The following is a 15,889-nucleotide window of genomic DNA, read 5'->3' as shown; positions in this document are numbered from 1 at the left end:
CAAAGTGATCTCAGACGCCCAATCAATTAATGCCTCCAGAGGAATTGGGACTCCCCAGATCTATAACAAGGACTCTTTCTTAAGCTATCAATCAGAAATCAATTATAAAAGCAATTGAGAAACATTTTAATGATTAAATTAGCTACAAGGTGATTCAACATTTGGATGAGTTTGAGTGAAGAAGAGCTGATAAAATTAGTGTGTAATACTTTTAGAATCATTAAATGCATATTAAAGTAACAGAGTTACTATGAGGCCTGGCCAGGGAAATTTAAATAAATTGTAAACAAAGGCATGTTGTTGTTGTTGTTGTTGTTGTTGTTCAGTCACTAATTCATGTCCAACTCTTTTGTGACCCCATGGACTGTATAGCCTGCCAGGCTTCTCTGTCCATGAGATTCCCCAGGCAAGAACACTGGAGTGGGTGACTATTTCCTTCTCCAAAATAAAGGCACAGAGATATGAAAAAAGAAAAAAATAAAAATCAAGTGTTCATGAGAGAGAAGATGATTTGAATTTACTTTAATGACATATGTTTTTGAGAAAGTCAAAGCTCATTATTTTTATATGTCTCATGACAGTAGATTCTGCAAGACAGAATCTGGAGAAGACAGAAGGTAAAGACTGGACATAAAAGCAAAAGAAGGAGGGTCTCTAGATCCAGTAAAAAGCGTATGTGGGATGTGTAAGGAACGGTTTGAAATGATAAACATATAGTTGGATTTATAGTAACTGGTGGGGGTAAATATTATAATCATAGATAATTATTTGAGGAATAGATGTATAAAGAAACCATGTTTTGGGTGAAAATTCAATAGCTGAGACTTCCCTGGCTATCTAGTGGTTAGGACTTCACTTTCCAAGGCAGGGGGTGTGGGGTCGATACCTAGTTGGGAAGATAAGATCTCACAAGACTTGCAGCCAAAAAATCATAAAACAGAAGCAATATTGTAATATTCAATAAAGTATTTTAAAATGATGCATGTCAAAAAATCTAAAAAAAAATCAACAGCTGAGGGACAGCAAATTTGAGGGATGACATGTCAGAGATGATTTGTCTTCTAGTGGTATACATTAATGTAACATCACTAGTTGTTTCATTTCAACAATTTGTGTGGAGATCCTCCAATTGAGACAAAAATAATTCATGCATTTGAAAAATTACAGAAAAGAAAGCAGAATCTGCAAGTATGAAGACAAGCAACTAAAAACATATTAAGATTACTCTGAGAACAAAGGAGAACAGGATATTATGTCTGTGCATAATGCATGACAATATACTTTGCTTACAGTGTTTTCTGTTATAAATATTGAATATTCTACTTGGAATGAGGAAAGGAGACAAACCCTATATATTTGCTGTTGTTCAGTCGCTAAGTCATGTTCGACTCTTAGCAACCCCAGGGAATACAGTACATCAGGCTTCCTCATCCTCCACTATCTCCTGGAATTTGTTCAAGTTCATGTTCATTGAATTGGTGATGCTGTCTAACCATGTCATCCTGTAGACAGAGAAGTCCAAATATTCAGATTCAAAGGTATTATGTTAAGTGGTTATAAATATGTGGGATGAGTATTAAAGGGAAAGGGGAGTCCAGAAAATGGGAAGCTGGAGGAGGTGGGTGCCACTAGTATGTATATGTTGCAAAAGGATTTCAAATGCTGCCATCTGAGAATAGAGGGTATATGCTTATATAGAACTATCTCCTCCAATATCACATGGCAAGCTTAGTATCCCAATTAATGTCTTCATACAAAGAAGCTGAAAAGATAATGATCTCTCTTTAGTAATTTTTGTTTTCCTCTTTAGCTTCTTTTCAAGACTCTACCATAATTCTGGATATGCAAACAGTGGAGATTTATCTTATATTCTATATTTAGTTCAAGAAAAATTATCTTGGAATGACTGTATGACTTGAACATTATAGATGTGTGTAGTATTATGATAATCATATAGACATACTTATGACTCCTGATGATTTAAAGAAATTTGGAATAAGCAGAAAGATTACAAGGTATCTCCAAAGAAAGAAAATACATTACTGGGTATAGCCTTCTAGGTTATCCATTCTGGCCATTAAACTCCTCTGAGCTATTTTAAAATTGTTTAAATCACAGGTAAGTTATAGCGATGCAAAATTAATTTTGTCTGTAGGTATTCAAAAGAATCCTGATTGGCAGTGGGAAACCCTTTTCTCATCCTGAAAGGCCATTTTACATCCATTTATGTGTTTATTTCAATATTTCTGACCTATAAACATATTTGTTCTTTGGATTATCCTTTGGACTAGTTGCAATTACTAACCAGTTCTCACATCAGTGTGAATAATATAAAACCTTTAATGTATTCATCTTGAGAATCCTGGTTTTATCCTGGTTTTATCCTCTTTTAATGTTAAATCCATTAATAGGCTGTTTCGAAAAAGAAGACAAGACAGGATTGGGTTACAATTGGATTAATTCAAATCTGGAGCATTCAGAGAAGCCAACTTTATTCTACTGGGAAGAAAATACAGGAAAGTGAAACAAGGAGCTGAGTCTTCATCTGTTAACATATATTGGTGGGAACTGAACAAACAAATAGGGAAAATGTTTGGCTTTTAATATCTTTGAATTTTAGCTTAAGGGTATGTTATTTTATTACTTTGTTTCTCTGTGGAAATTGAATAATGTGAGTCTGATAGTGTTCAAATTTGAGCTTTTGTTCATTATATACTTGAGTTCATTGTATAATCTCTGGTGAGTTACACTGAACAACATGGTTGGTATAATTTGAAACACATAACTGACCTGTGATACAATATAAGTTGACAGAATTTGGATCTTTCTTAGGGCATAAACTAAATTCTCTAATAATGGTCACAGAGAAATCCCAAGGACCACTGTTAGAAACCACAGGAATGGCCTTATGGAGACTCAGGTTTCTAATTAATACCATACTTGGCTATTGAGATAAAGAGAGAAAAACATGGAGATTATTGGAGGGTGAAGAATGGATATTCTACTTTTACCCTCATGTTTCTACCAAGCAGCAGTTCTCAGGATGTGGTTCCCTAGGCAACAAAATCCCATCACTCAAAAACTTGTTAGAAATTCAAATGTGGAACCCCCACTCTAGACTCACAGAATCGAGGTCACAACGTTGGAACCCAGAAATCTCTATTCTAACTAATCTTCAGGATGGTGCTAATACACTCAATTCTGAGAAGCTCTGCTACAGACGTCTCTAGCATCTTTCATCAGAATGTCTTGCTCATGTATAATATTCATTGTCATTGTTTCTAGCTTATGAAGTTATTACAATAAGAGATGGCGTGTATATTAAATGCTTAGTACAATGAAGCACATAATAAGCACTCAATAAGGTTGCTCAGAAAGGGAGAATATTGGAATTAGTATAGTGCACGGTCTTTTCTTCCCTCTTCTGGGGAATAAGAGTAGCTAAAATAATTTGAGAGATCTTGATGCTATTAGAAAAGACCCTGATGCTGGGAAAGATTGAAGGAAGGAGGAAAAAGGGATGACAGAGGATGAGATGATTGGATGGACCGACTGGATGGACATGAGTTTGAGCAAGCTCCCAGAGTTGGTGATGGACAGGGAAGCCTGGCATGCTGCTGTCCATGGGGTCGCAAAGAATCGGACACCACTGAGCAACTAACTGAACTGAGGCCCTCTTTTGCTGGTTGGCAGAATTAACTAGGGGTATCCAAGGGGGCGCTAGTGGGAATGACTCCACCTGCCAACGCAGGCAATACAAGAGACATGTGTTCAATCCCCGAGTCAGGAAGATCCCCTGGATAAGGAAATGGCAACCCACTCAAGTATTCTTGCCTAGGAAATCCAATAGACAGAGGAGCCTGGCAGGTTACAGCCCATGGGGTCTCAAAGAGTTGGACACAACCGAGTGACTGATCACCATCACCCATAGGATTAACTGAGAGCTTCACTGTTGGCTCAGCAGTGAAGAATCTGCCTGCCAATGCTGGAGACTTGGGTTTGATCTCTGGGTCCGGAAGATCCTCTGGAGAAGAAAAAGGCAACCAACTCCAACATTCTTGCCTGGATAGAGGAGCCTGGTGGGCTATAGTCCATGGGGTCACGAAAATAACTCCAGCAACAGGGTTAATTAAAAGGGCACACACAGTGCATCCCTTGGCTGTACAGTCCCTTGAGTGTGCCTGCACCAAGTCACAATGAACACCTGCATTTCCTCTCTCCCTATGGTAAGCAAACTAAGTTAATTCCTTCTACTTTCCACATTTTCTAGTGATAATAAAATAAAGCAGGTGTTTCAGGATGTATAGACATGGTTTTCATTTGAAGGGAATGTAGAATGCTTACACCTTGGCTTCAAGTCCAAAGCAGTCTCACTAATTCAACTCTACTGAACAGTTGTAGATGCTGGGGGTTGCTAGATCCTTGCCTGTCCCATTTAGCAAATATTTCCCAATCTATCTCAGATATTGCCTATGTGTCTGATACATTCTGAACATTTTACAAGTGCTAAATCAATGAATCAAGCTTTTGGAAAAAATGGTTTTAAATGTAAAAGAACTGGGAGAATTCTGCATCCTTGAATCTTTCTTAAAGAAACTGCTAGAGGATGAGCTTCGGCAAAAAGCTTCAACCTTCAGCAAAAAGACTGATGGTAAACACTTTAACATATATGTGTAGACCCAAGACTAAAATGAAAGTGGAAATGAGAGCAAGTGAATACATAAATAAAATAATGGAGGTGCTAATAAAATATATTTATTTAATAAATCAATTTCAACCTTCACATATACTGTAAGATACTTAATATCTATAATTTAAAATTCTGCAGGGACTTTCATGGTTATCAGATAGTTAAGACGTCCACTAAATAGGGCATGGATTTGAATCCTGGATGGGAACGAAGATCCCTCATGCCCTGTGATATGGCCAAAAAAGAACAAGTAAGCAAGTAAAATAATGAAAAAAAAATTGCAGGGAGAGAGAGAAAATCCCCCATGTCAGAAATATATTTAAGGATAAAATTATCCACTAACTGTGCTATTTGGACATTCTTTTAAATTTTGCATATACTGTAAGAACAGAGCTCATATCTATTATTTTTGCTTTAGATAGTTATCTTTCAGAACTATTAAATATAAGGACAATGTAAATATTTATTTACCTTCATCTACTAAGATCATGGCATCTGGTCCCATCACTTCATGGGAAATAGATGGGGAAACAGTGGAAACAGTGTCAGGCTGTATTTTTTTTGGGCTCCAAAATCACTGCAGATGGTGATTGCAGCCATGAAATTAAAAGACGCTTGCCCCTTGGAAGGAAAGTTATGACCAACCTAGATGGCATATCCAAAAGCAGAGACATTACTTTGCCAACAAAGGTCTGTCTAGTTAAGGTTATGGTTTTTCCAGTAGTCATGTATGGATGTGAGAGTTGAACTGTGAAGAAGGCTGAGCACCGAAGAATTGATGCTTTTAAACAGTGGTGTTGGAAAAGACTCTTGAGAGTCCCTTGGACTGCAAGGAGATCCAACCAGTCCATTCTAAAGAAGATTGGTCCTGAGTGTTCTTTGGAAGGAATGATGCTAAAGCTAAAACTCGAGTACTTTGGCCACCTCATGCAAAGAGTTGACTCATTGGAAAAGACTCTGATGCTGGGAGGGATTGGGGGCAGGAGGAGAAGGGGATGACCGAGGATGGCTGGATGGCATCCCTGACTCAATTGACCTGAGTCTGAGTGAACTCCGGGAGTTGGATGGACAGGGAGGCCTGGCATGCTGCAATTTATGGGGTCGCAAACAGTCAGACACGACTGAGCGACTGAACTGAACTGAACTGATGCCATTTTTGAAGAATGCAATGGTACCCCACTCCAGTACTCTTGCCTGGAAAGTCCCATGGATGGAGGAGCCTGGTAGGCTGCAATCCATGGGGTCGCTAAGAGTCGGACATGACTGAGTGACTTCACTTTCACTTTTCACTTTCATTCATTGGAGAAGGAAATGGCAACTCACTCTAGTGTTCTTGCCTGGGGAATCCTAGGGACAGGGGAGCCTAGTGGGCTGCCGTCTATGGGGTTGCACAGAGTTGGACACGACTGAAGCAACTTAGTAGCAGCAGCAGTATGCCATTTATAACAACTTGATTTCCTTAGGTAGATCCAAGTTGTTTTAAATATATTACTTTCACCTGAAGAATCCTTTAACATTTTTTAGTTGAGGTTGATTGGCAGTTAATTGTCTATTTTTCTTTATATGAAAAATCCCCATTTCTCCTTTATTATTTTAAAGTTATTTTCAACTATTATGGAATTCTGATTGATAGTTGCTTTTTTTTAATACTTTAAATATTTAATTTTCTTCAGGTTTGCCCCTGGTTTTTTATTAGCCACCTATTATAACTTTTATTTATATGCCATTTTTTCTGATTGATACAATTTTTTGTTTATACCTGGTTTTCATCAGCTTCAATAATATATGTTAAAGGGTATGTGTGTGTATGTCTTTGCATTTTTGTTAGCATTTTTCATAATCTGCTGACCTATGAGTGCCTCTGATATGTGGTCTGCTATTTATCATTAGTTTTGGACAATTTTCAAACAGTATCTTCTAAAATATTTATTCTGTTCTTATTTCCCTGACTTTTTTTTCTAGATTCCATCATCTAAAAATGAACCCAACTGCATTAAAAATCATTGATATAATCACAGTTAAGAATATTAAATAGAAAATAACTCATCTAAGTAAATTTGAACAGGGAATTATGACTATATACTGGAAAGTTAAAAGCAAAAAGTAAAAAATACTACATTTAGCAAATATCTTTTTCAAAAGATTAAATATGCTAACAACTTTGAAGACATTTAACATAAAATATAAAGTTTTCCAGGATTGAGTAAATTAGGAAATACCTGAAGAAATGAGAGGTTTCTTACGTTGCATGAAGGAATTTAAAACATAGAGATTAGAATAAACCCTATGGAATCAGACTGGATTCAGAGATAACGATGTGAAATCATACCTTGTATATAATGTGTTGTTTAGTTTCTAAGTCATGTCCAAATTTTTGCAACCCCATGGACTGTAGCCCACCAGGCTCCTCTGTTCATATGTATTGAGTTGCCATTTCCTTCTCCAGGGGATCTTCCTGAACCAGGGATTGAACCCCCATCCCCTGAACTGGCAGGGACTCTTTACCATTGAGCCATCAGTGAAGGACCTTATATATACAGATAAACATATACATAGATTCAGTTATATGTATTCATATCTGCTTAGAGGGCTTAGAGGCAAAACATACACAGAAGGTAATGAGAATATCTAATGTTCATATCTTATTTTCTAAATATTACTAATTTGGGTTTCTCAGATAGCTCAGTGGTAAAGAATTCATCTGCCAATGCAGAAGCCCCAGGGGACACAGGTTCAATCCCTGGGTTGGGAAGATATGCTGGAGGAGGAAATGAAAACTCACTCCAGTATTCTTGCCTGGAAAATCCCATGGACAGAAGATCCTGGTGGCCTATAGTCCATAGGGTAGCAAAGAGTTAGACATGACTAAGAGCATACACACAAATATAAAGATTGCTTGGCAGGGAAAACACAGATGATCCTGGAATATTTTGTAGTAATGGAAAGTAAGAAATGCTCAGAATATGGTATTATGCCAATAGGCAACGATTTGAAGGGGCCTCCCATGGACAAGTCTGAGATAATGTAAACAAAATACACATGATTTCATTCTAATATAAATAGAACAAAATAAATATCCATATTAGTATAAATAAATAAGCTGAGATAATGAAACTCTTACTAGTAACAATTTGATTTCATAAATACAGAAAGAATATCAGAAATAGAAAAAGTAAGGAGCTTGTTGGCCTCAGCCCATAGGGTCACAAAGAGTCAGACACGACTGAAGTGACTTAGCATGCATGCATGCACAGTAATAATTATTTTTAAGACAAGATCTTCACTGTATTCTAAAATTGGTGATAAAAAATATAATAGGAGTATATTTGCATAGACACGAAATATCTTCACACAACATACTTAAAAATACAGGGAAAAATAGTAACTGTACAGAGGAGAAAATTGACACACATCACCTTAACCAAATTACTAAAGCTCTCATCACCAATAATAATGCATATTAATGTTATGTGCCTTCCGGTGTGATGTACTGAGAAGGTTATGCCTCAGAGTATCACATGGTAGCATTTCTGCTAAAAACACATTACCTTAACTTTTTCATGATGAAAAAAATATCAGTCAAACCCAAATTGTGGGACATTCAACAAAATAATTGGACAATATTCTTAAAAATTTTTCTTGCCGTGAATAAAAAAGAGGAAATGCCATAGACTAGGAAAGACCAAAGAAACATGATAATGAAATATCAGAAATGGACTGCAATCTCCAAAATATATAAGCTGCTCATGCAGCTCAATATCAGTAAAACAAGAAACTCAGTTAAAAAACTGGCAGAAGAATGGATACATGCATATATATATAGCTGAGTCCCTGTGCTGTTCATTTGAAACTGCCACAACATGCTTAACTGGCTATGCTGCTGCTGCTAAGTCGCTTCAGTCGTGTCCGACTCTGTGTGACCCCATAGATGGCAGCCCACCAGGCTCCCCGTCCCTGGGATTCTCCAGGCAAGAACAATGGAGTGGGTTGCCATTTCCTTCTCCAATGCATGAAGGTGAAAAGTGAAAGTGAAGTCACTCAGTCGTGTCCAACTCTCAGCCACCCCATGGTCTGCAGCACACCAGGGTCCTCCATCCGTGGGATTTTCCAGGCAAGAGTACTGGAGTAGGGTGCCATTGCCTTCTCCGGTTAACTGGCTATACCCAACACAAAATAAAAAGTTTAAAGTTAAAAAAAATGGGCAGAAGACCTAAACAAACATTTCTCCCAAGAAGACATACAGATGGCCAATGAATACATGAAAAAATGCTCAACATTGCTCATTACTAGAGAAATGCAAATCAAAACTACAATGAGGTATCACCTCAGACTAGTCAGAATGGTTATTGTCAAAAAACCTACAAACAATAAATGCTAGAGAGGACGTAGAGAAAAGAGAACTCTCTTGCACTGTTGGTAGGAATATAAATTGATACAGCTACTACAGAGAATAGTATGGAGAGTCTTTAACAAGCTAGGAAGAAAACTACCATATGACCCAGCAATCTCACTACTGGGCATATACCCTGAGAAAACCATAATTCAAAAGGACATGTGCACCCCAATGTTCATTGCAGCACTGCCTTTACAATAGCCAGGATATGGAAGCAATCTAGACGTCCATCAACAGAGGAATGGATCAAGTTGTGGTACAAATATATGCAGTGGAATATTACACATCCATAAAGAGGAATAAATTTGAGTCCATGGTAGTCAGCTGGATGAACCTAGAGTCTGTTATTCAGAGTGAAGTCAGAAAGAGAAAAACAAATATATATTAATTCATATATACAGAATCTAGAAGAATGATACTGATGAACCTATTTGCAGGGCAGTAATAGAGATGTATTATGCCTAAGTCGCAAAATCTCCTGATGACCACCAGGGAGCCGATATCAGATGCAAAGGCAAAAGAGTTTTTATTACCAAGCTCGAGCTGGGTTCCCACTGTTGCCGATGCAGTGGCTAAGGAGAGGAGCCCTGAACTCTGGGTTACATTGCTTATATAGGGTATTCTCACGTGAAAAATTCGAAAAACTGGAGTTTCTGGGTTGAGAGACATCTAATTGGTTACCTTCTATGGAAGGGTTAGGTCTGATTGGTTTTCATTTCCCGGGCTGGCCACGGGTTCTGCTTGGTTCCCATTTCCTGGGCTTAATTTGAATTTCCTGGGCAGGTCATAAGTCCCGAATGTAAAGTCAGGAGATCCTGATCTGGGATCTGATTGGCTCACAGGTGGTGGGGTGAGGTCAGGGGATTTCCAAAGACTCTTTCCTCAGAACTCTAAAATGGAGTCTTTTTTTTTGGCAAAATGAGGTGGCTTAGGCTCTTCATTCCCCCCTTCTCAAGGACCCAGGACAGACCCAATCACGGGTCTGTAACCAGCTCTATATTTTCTTCCGCTAAGGGGGCCGCTGGCAGAGCTGTATATTGGGACCTGAGCACCATAAGCTGCACAGTGTTGATGCGGCTCTTGATGAAGGTCATTAACTTGTTCAGTAAACACGGCCCGAAGGTGAGTAGCAAAAGTAAGATAATCAGAGGCCCTGTATACCCCAGACAAGTCCCAATGTCCATCTTATGTCCCTCTGTCCTTCAGAAGTGAAGGAGACTTTGACGAGGTCGCAATCATGGCAATTACCAGTAAATCACTTGTTCCACATGTCTGAGGTGATGGGATTTACAAAAGTCATCCTGACCAGGTCTGATGGCCTGGCCACACTCCATTTCCACCAGCCATCTTTTGAAGTCACATATTCCCATGCCTTACAGTCATGACTCTGCATGCCACCACAAGTCTTTATCTGGTCTCTTTTGTGCACTGGACATGCATAGAAATCCACTTTCCGCAGAAAAGAGCATGCCCAGGAAGTCTCAATCAGTTCTTTTAGGTGGAAGTATAAGTCGGCCACCATGTGTTTACAGGGTGCGTGGCAGTCATGTAGTTCAGCACCTCATATGTCTCTCCATTTAGTAGTTTCCAGGTTACTTTAAAAGGTTGGTGTGGATTTTGGTCCTGGGCTGCACCTAAAGCCTTCCAGCCCGGGAGGGAGAGCACCAGGAGTAGCCGGGTAGCCATTTTACCGTTTTACCTACTTTTGTTGTCTTCACAGTTTTAGATTGAGTGTGTTAGTTTTGTCCAATTTGGCCTTCCACTGGGGGAGGAACTCTTCTCATAAGGCGAATGGGTCCGCAGGCCGTGTGTGGGTGTAGTGGACCCAAGCAGAGATGCCATCAACTTTGAGAGCAGTTGGTGTCATCAAGACAACAAGGAAGGGTCCCTTCCACCTAGGCTCTAGGGTCTCTTGGTGATGACGGCGCACATACACCCAGTCTCCTGGCCGGTAGCGATGAGGTTCAGGTGGAGGGCCTGATTCATATAGCACTTTGAGCCTCTTCCATGTGTCCCTCTGGGAGTATTGTAAGGACCGGAGACAAAAAAGCAACTTCTGATCATCTATTTCTTTTAACACTTCTGCCTTTAGGTTAGGGATTATTGGGGGAGGTATCCCATACATGATTTCAAAAGGGGTGAGTCCCAGTTGGTAGGGTGAGTTCCACACCCAGTACAGGGCAAAGGGAAGGAGAGCCACCCAATCTCCACCAGTCTCAGCAACTAGTTTTGTTAATGTCTCTTTAAGCGTCCTATTCATCCTTTCCACTTGCCCTGAGCTCTGGGGCCTTTAGGTACAGTGCAGCTTCCATCTAGTTACCAAAGCCCAGGCTACCCCTTGGCTTACCTGAGACACGAAGGCTGGTCCATTATCTGACCCCACCTGTGCGGGAAACCCAAACCGTGGCAAGATGTCTTCAATCAGCTTTTTGGCTGCCACCTGTGCTATTTCTCTCTTGGTGGGGAAAGCTTCTACCCACCCTGAGAAGGTATCCATGAACACCAACAGGTATTTGTATCCATATTTACCCGGTTTTACCTCAGTGAAGTCCACCTCCCAGTAAGCTTCTGGTCTTGTCCCCCGTTCTCTAATTCCTGGGTCAGCTGGATGAGGGACAGCGTTCGTAAGCTGGCATGCTTTGCAGTTTGATACGATGTCTCCTATTATCGTCCTGACATCTTTCATGGTAATCTTGGCATGTCTAATCAGGTCTTGCATCTTGCGAGTTCCCAGGTGACTGGCATGATTCATTTTTAGTAATACTTCTTTTCCTAGTTCTTCTGGGAGGATTAGAGAGCTGTCTGCTGCTCTCCACCACCCGGCCAGCTGTTGGGCCATAGGCAGGCTTTTTATCCAGTCTGTCTCTTGTGCTAGTTTCTTAGGAAGCCATAATGCTGAGAGGAGAGCTTTTATTTCTTCTTTGTTTTTAATCATCTTATCCTCGGCTGTGAGGAGTCCCCTCTCTCTGTAGATGGCCCCGTGTATGTGGGCGGTAGCAAAGGTGTATCGGCTATTGGTGATGATGTTAAGTTTTTTGTCCTTTCCCAACTGAAGGGCTTTTGTTAGGGCAATTAGTTCAGACCTTTGAGCCGAAGTACCCGGAGGTAGTGCTTCCGCCCACACAATTTGCATTTCCGTGGTTACGGCCCGTTTCCAAGGTCCCAAATGTTGCATCAGCACCCCTTTTGCTATTCCTTGTTTTTCATCCACATACAGGAGAAAGGGTTTTGTGACGTCAGGCAATCCTAGGGTGGGGGCTGACAGCAGAGCCGTTTTAGTAGTTTTGAAGGCGGCCTCCATCTGTTCTGTCCAGCTGAAAGGGGTGGTACTTTTGGTGGCTTCATATAAGGGTTTAGCCAGTTCCGCATAGTTTGGAATCCAAAGACGGCAGAAGCCAGCAGACCCCAAGAATTTTCTCACCCTTCGAGGTGAGTCTGGGGTCGGTATTTTGAGTACCGTCTCCTTTTGTGCCTCTGACAGCCACCTCTGCCCTTCTTTTAACACATACCCTAAATAGGTGACCTCTGGTTGGCATATCTGAGCCTTTTTGACTGAGGCTCGGTACCCTAATTTTCCAAGGGTCCGCAATAGTTCTTGGGTGCCCATGAGGCAAGTCTGTTGGTCTTTTGCTGCAATTAAGAAGTCGTCTACGTATTGGAACAAGGTTAGTTGGGGGTGCTGTTGTCTAAACTCACCCAGGTCTTCATGGAGAGCCTCATCAAAGATGGTGGGAGAATTTTTAAATCCCTGTGGCAGTCGCATCCAGGTCAGCTGTGCATTGATCCCCTCTTCCAGGTCGGACCACTCAAAGGTGAAAAGCTCCTGGCTCTTGGGCACCAGGGATAGACTAAAGAAAGCATCTTTTAGATCTAGGACCGTATACCAGTGATGATCTGGCAGGAGTGAGCTCGAGGTTGTATGGGTTTGGCACCATAGAATGAATATCTAGAACTCCACAGTTAACTTCCTGAAGGTCCTGTACTGGCCAATAGTCATGAGAATTTGGTTTTTTAACAGAGAACAGGGGAGTGTTCCATGCCGACTGACAGGGTCTCAAGATTTTCTGGGCTAGGAGCCTGGGGATATGGGGGATGATTCCCTGTCAGGCCTCTAAGGTCATAGGATATTGTCTGACTCAGACGGGACTGGCCCCTGGCTTGAGATATATAGGAGGGTGGTGCCTAGCCAAGCTGGTTCCCCCTGTCTCGGCCCATGCTTCAGGGAATTCATCTAGCCACTCCTGGATGTCCATTTGGGGAAGGGTCGGTTTTTGGTGCAGCCAATATTCATCCTTTAATTGAATTGTCAATACTTGAATCAGCCTGCTCACCTGATCAAGTATTTTAGTTTCTCCTGGGAGGAAGTGAAGTTGAGCTCCCATCTTGGTTAACAAGTCTCTTCCCCACAGTGGAAAGGGGCATTCTGGGATGACCATAAAGGAGTGGGATACCCGGCGCATGCCCAAATCCACCGATCTTTGGGTAGTCCATTGATATTGTTTCATCCCAGTGGCCCCCTGCACCCATGAAGTCTTTCCGGCAGTTTCCCTTGGGGCTCCAGCAAAACCGAATATTGAGCCCCTGTGTCGACAAGGAAGTCAATTGGGGTCCCCTCCACTCTTAGGGTTACCCTGGGTTTGGGAAGGGGTGCCGAACCCCATCTCCCCTAGTCACTCAGTTCATTGACGGCCAGGATAGGGGTCTTTCATGGTCCCTTCTTTTTCTTAGGGCATTCTTTGGTCCAGTGTCCTTCCTCCTTACAATAGGCGCATTGGTTCTTTCCTAATGCTGGTCGCGTACGGGGGTGGCTCTTACCTTCAGCCGCTAGGCGGTGCAGCTGGAGCTCCCTTTCTCCCGAATCAGGAACTGTTGCCACTAGCAGGATGCACACCATATTGCGGGTCTGGCGGTCTGCTGCCTTAGCTTGTTTTTCCTCGGGGGTCTCTCGAGTATTGTAGACCCTTTCTGCCACTGTTATTGAATCCTGGATACTCTTTTCACCCAGGCGTTCTAGTTTTTGTAACTTTTTCCTGATGTCTGGAGCCTCCTGGTTGACAAAATGCATTATCAAAGCAGCCTGAGTGCCTTCTGTTTCTGGGTCCATGGGGGTGTATTGTCTAAAGGCCTTCATCAGCCTTTCCAGATAAGCAGCTGGACTCTCAGTGGGGCCTTGTTGAACATCTCCTACTCTAGCTAGGTTAGTGGGTTTCCATGCAGCTGCCTTGAGCACCCCCAACAGAGTCTGGCAGTAAACTCAGAACCTCTCCTTACCTTGTGCCATATTGTAATCCCAGTCAGGTCATGATAAAGGAAAAGAGGTGTTAATTTAATCTATATTAGTGGTGGGTTCTCCATTTGCCCCTGGGACCCTTTTATGGGCCTCATTCTGTATCCTCTCTCTCTCTTCCATGCTGAAGAGAGTCTGGAGCAGCTGTTGACAGCTGTCCCAGGTGGGTTGATGAGTAAAAAGCACAGTCTCTAGAAGGTTAGTTAGATCTCTAGGGTTATCAGAGAACTTAGCATTCTGTGATCTCCAGTTATATAGGTCACTGGTAGAGAAGGGCCAGTATTGATAAGGTTGGTTCTCTTCCTTGTGGGGGGGGGACCAGCCACTTGTAAAGGGAGGGCAACAGTTGAGTCTACTGGTCCCACCAGAGACATGGCTCGCCTATGGCGAGTATTTTGTGCAGGTCCCCTTTCTGATGTGTTGGCCCTAGGTGGAGGGATAGCAGGGGCCTGCAGTGGCTTGAGGGGTTGGTAAAGGGGTGGGAAGAGAAGTTCTTCCTCTGTTCCCCCTTGTAAAATGGGGTACAGCAGCGCCGTTGGTTCAGGTTCCTTGGGATTTTTCAGGTTCTTTCTGACACGTGTCACCAGCACCTGCGCGGTGAAAAAATCCCTGTTGAGGCAAGAAAGGTTTTACCCATGGAGGTGGGCGCAATATGAGATCTTCTCACACTATGACATAGGGAACTTGGTCAGGGTATCCGCTCCACGGTCAAAAGATGATGTCTCGGACTCGGTGCACAGTTTCCAAGTCAAAGGTGCCCTCTAGGGGCCATCCCACGTGGAAGGTTGGCCATTCTGTGCTGCAAAAAGTGATTAATTTATCTTTCTTAATTTCCACACTGAGGTCATGTGACACATCTTGACCTCCTTAAAATGGTCAGTGATCAGGGATAGAGGGGTAGGGTTAGATTTGACTTTGCCCCACCATTCCTAGATCAGTCAGATGTTGGTAAATTAACACAGACAGTACAGATAGGCACACAGACAAAAAAGAGACAGAAGATACAGACCTCCGGGAGTCCGTAGGCAAAACTGAAAGTAAGACGACGGCCTCCGGCCGTTCAGTGGGAACAACCTGCTATCGTCTATAGAGAACATGGTCACTCCATCCCCTCCGAAGGGGCCGGGGACCCACCGGCGCATCCACCTGAGTCATATACTGGCTTCAGAAAATAGGCCTTATCAGAAACAAAGAGACAGAGAAGAGCTTACCAGCTGTGGATAACTCTCCGGATCAGTTTCCCTGCGGGGCCAATGGGAGATCCCGGACGAGCCCCCAAATGTTATGCCCAAGTCACAAAATCTCCCAATGACCACTAGGGAGCCAACATCCAATGCAAAAGCAAGAGAGTTTTTATTACCAAGCTCGAGCTGGGGCTCCCAGCTTACCGACGCAGTGGCTAAGGAGAGGAACCCCGAACTCTGGGTTACATTGCTTATATAGTGTATTCTTGCGTGAAAAATTTGAAAAACAGGAGTTTCCGTTTTCCGGGAGATGTCTAATTGGTTACCTTCTGTGG

Source organism: Ovis aries, chromosome 25, assembly GCF_016772045.2.
Source record: "Ovis aries strain OAR_USU_Benz2616 breed Rambouillet chromosome 25, ARS-UI_Ramb_v3.0, whole genome shotgun sequence".
In the NCBI taxonomy this organism is placed as follows: domain Eukaryota; kingdom Metazoa; phylum Chordata; class Mammalia; order Artiodactyla; family Bovidae; genus Ovis; species Ovis aries.
This window is presented reverse-complemented; position numbering follows the sequence as displayed.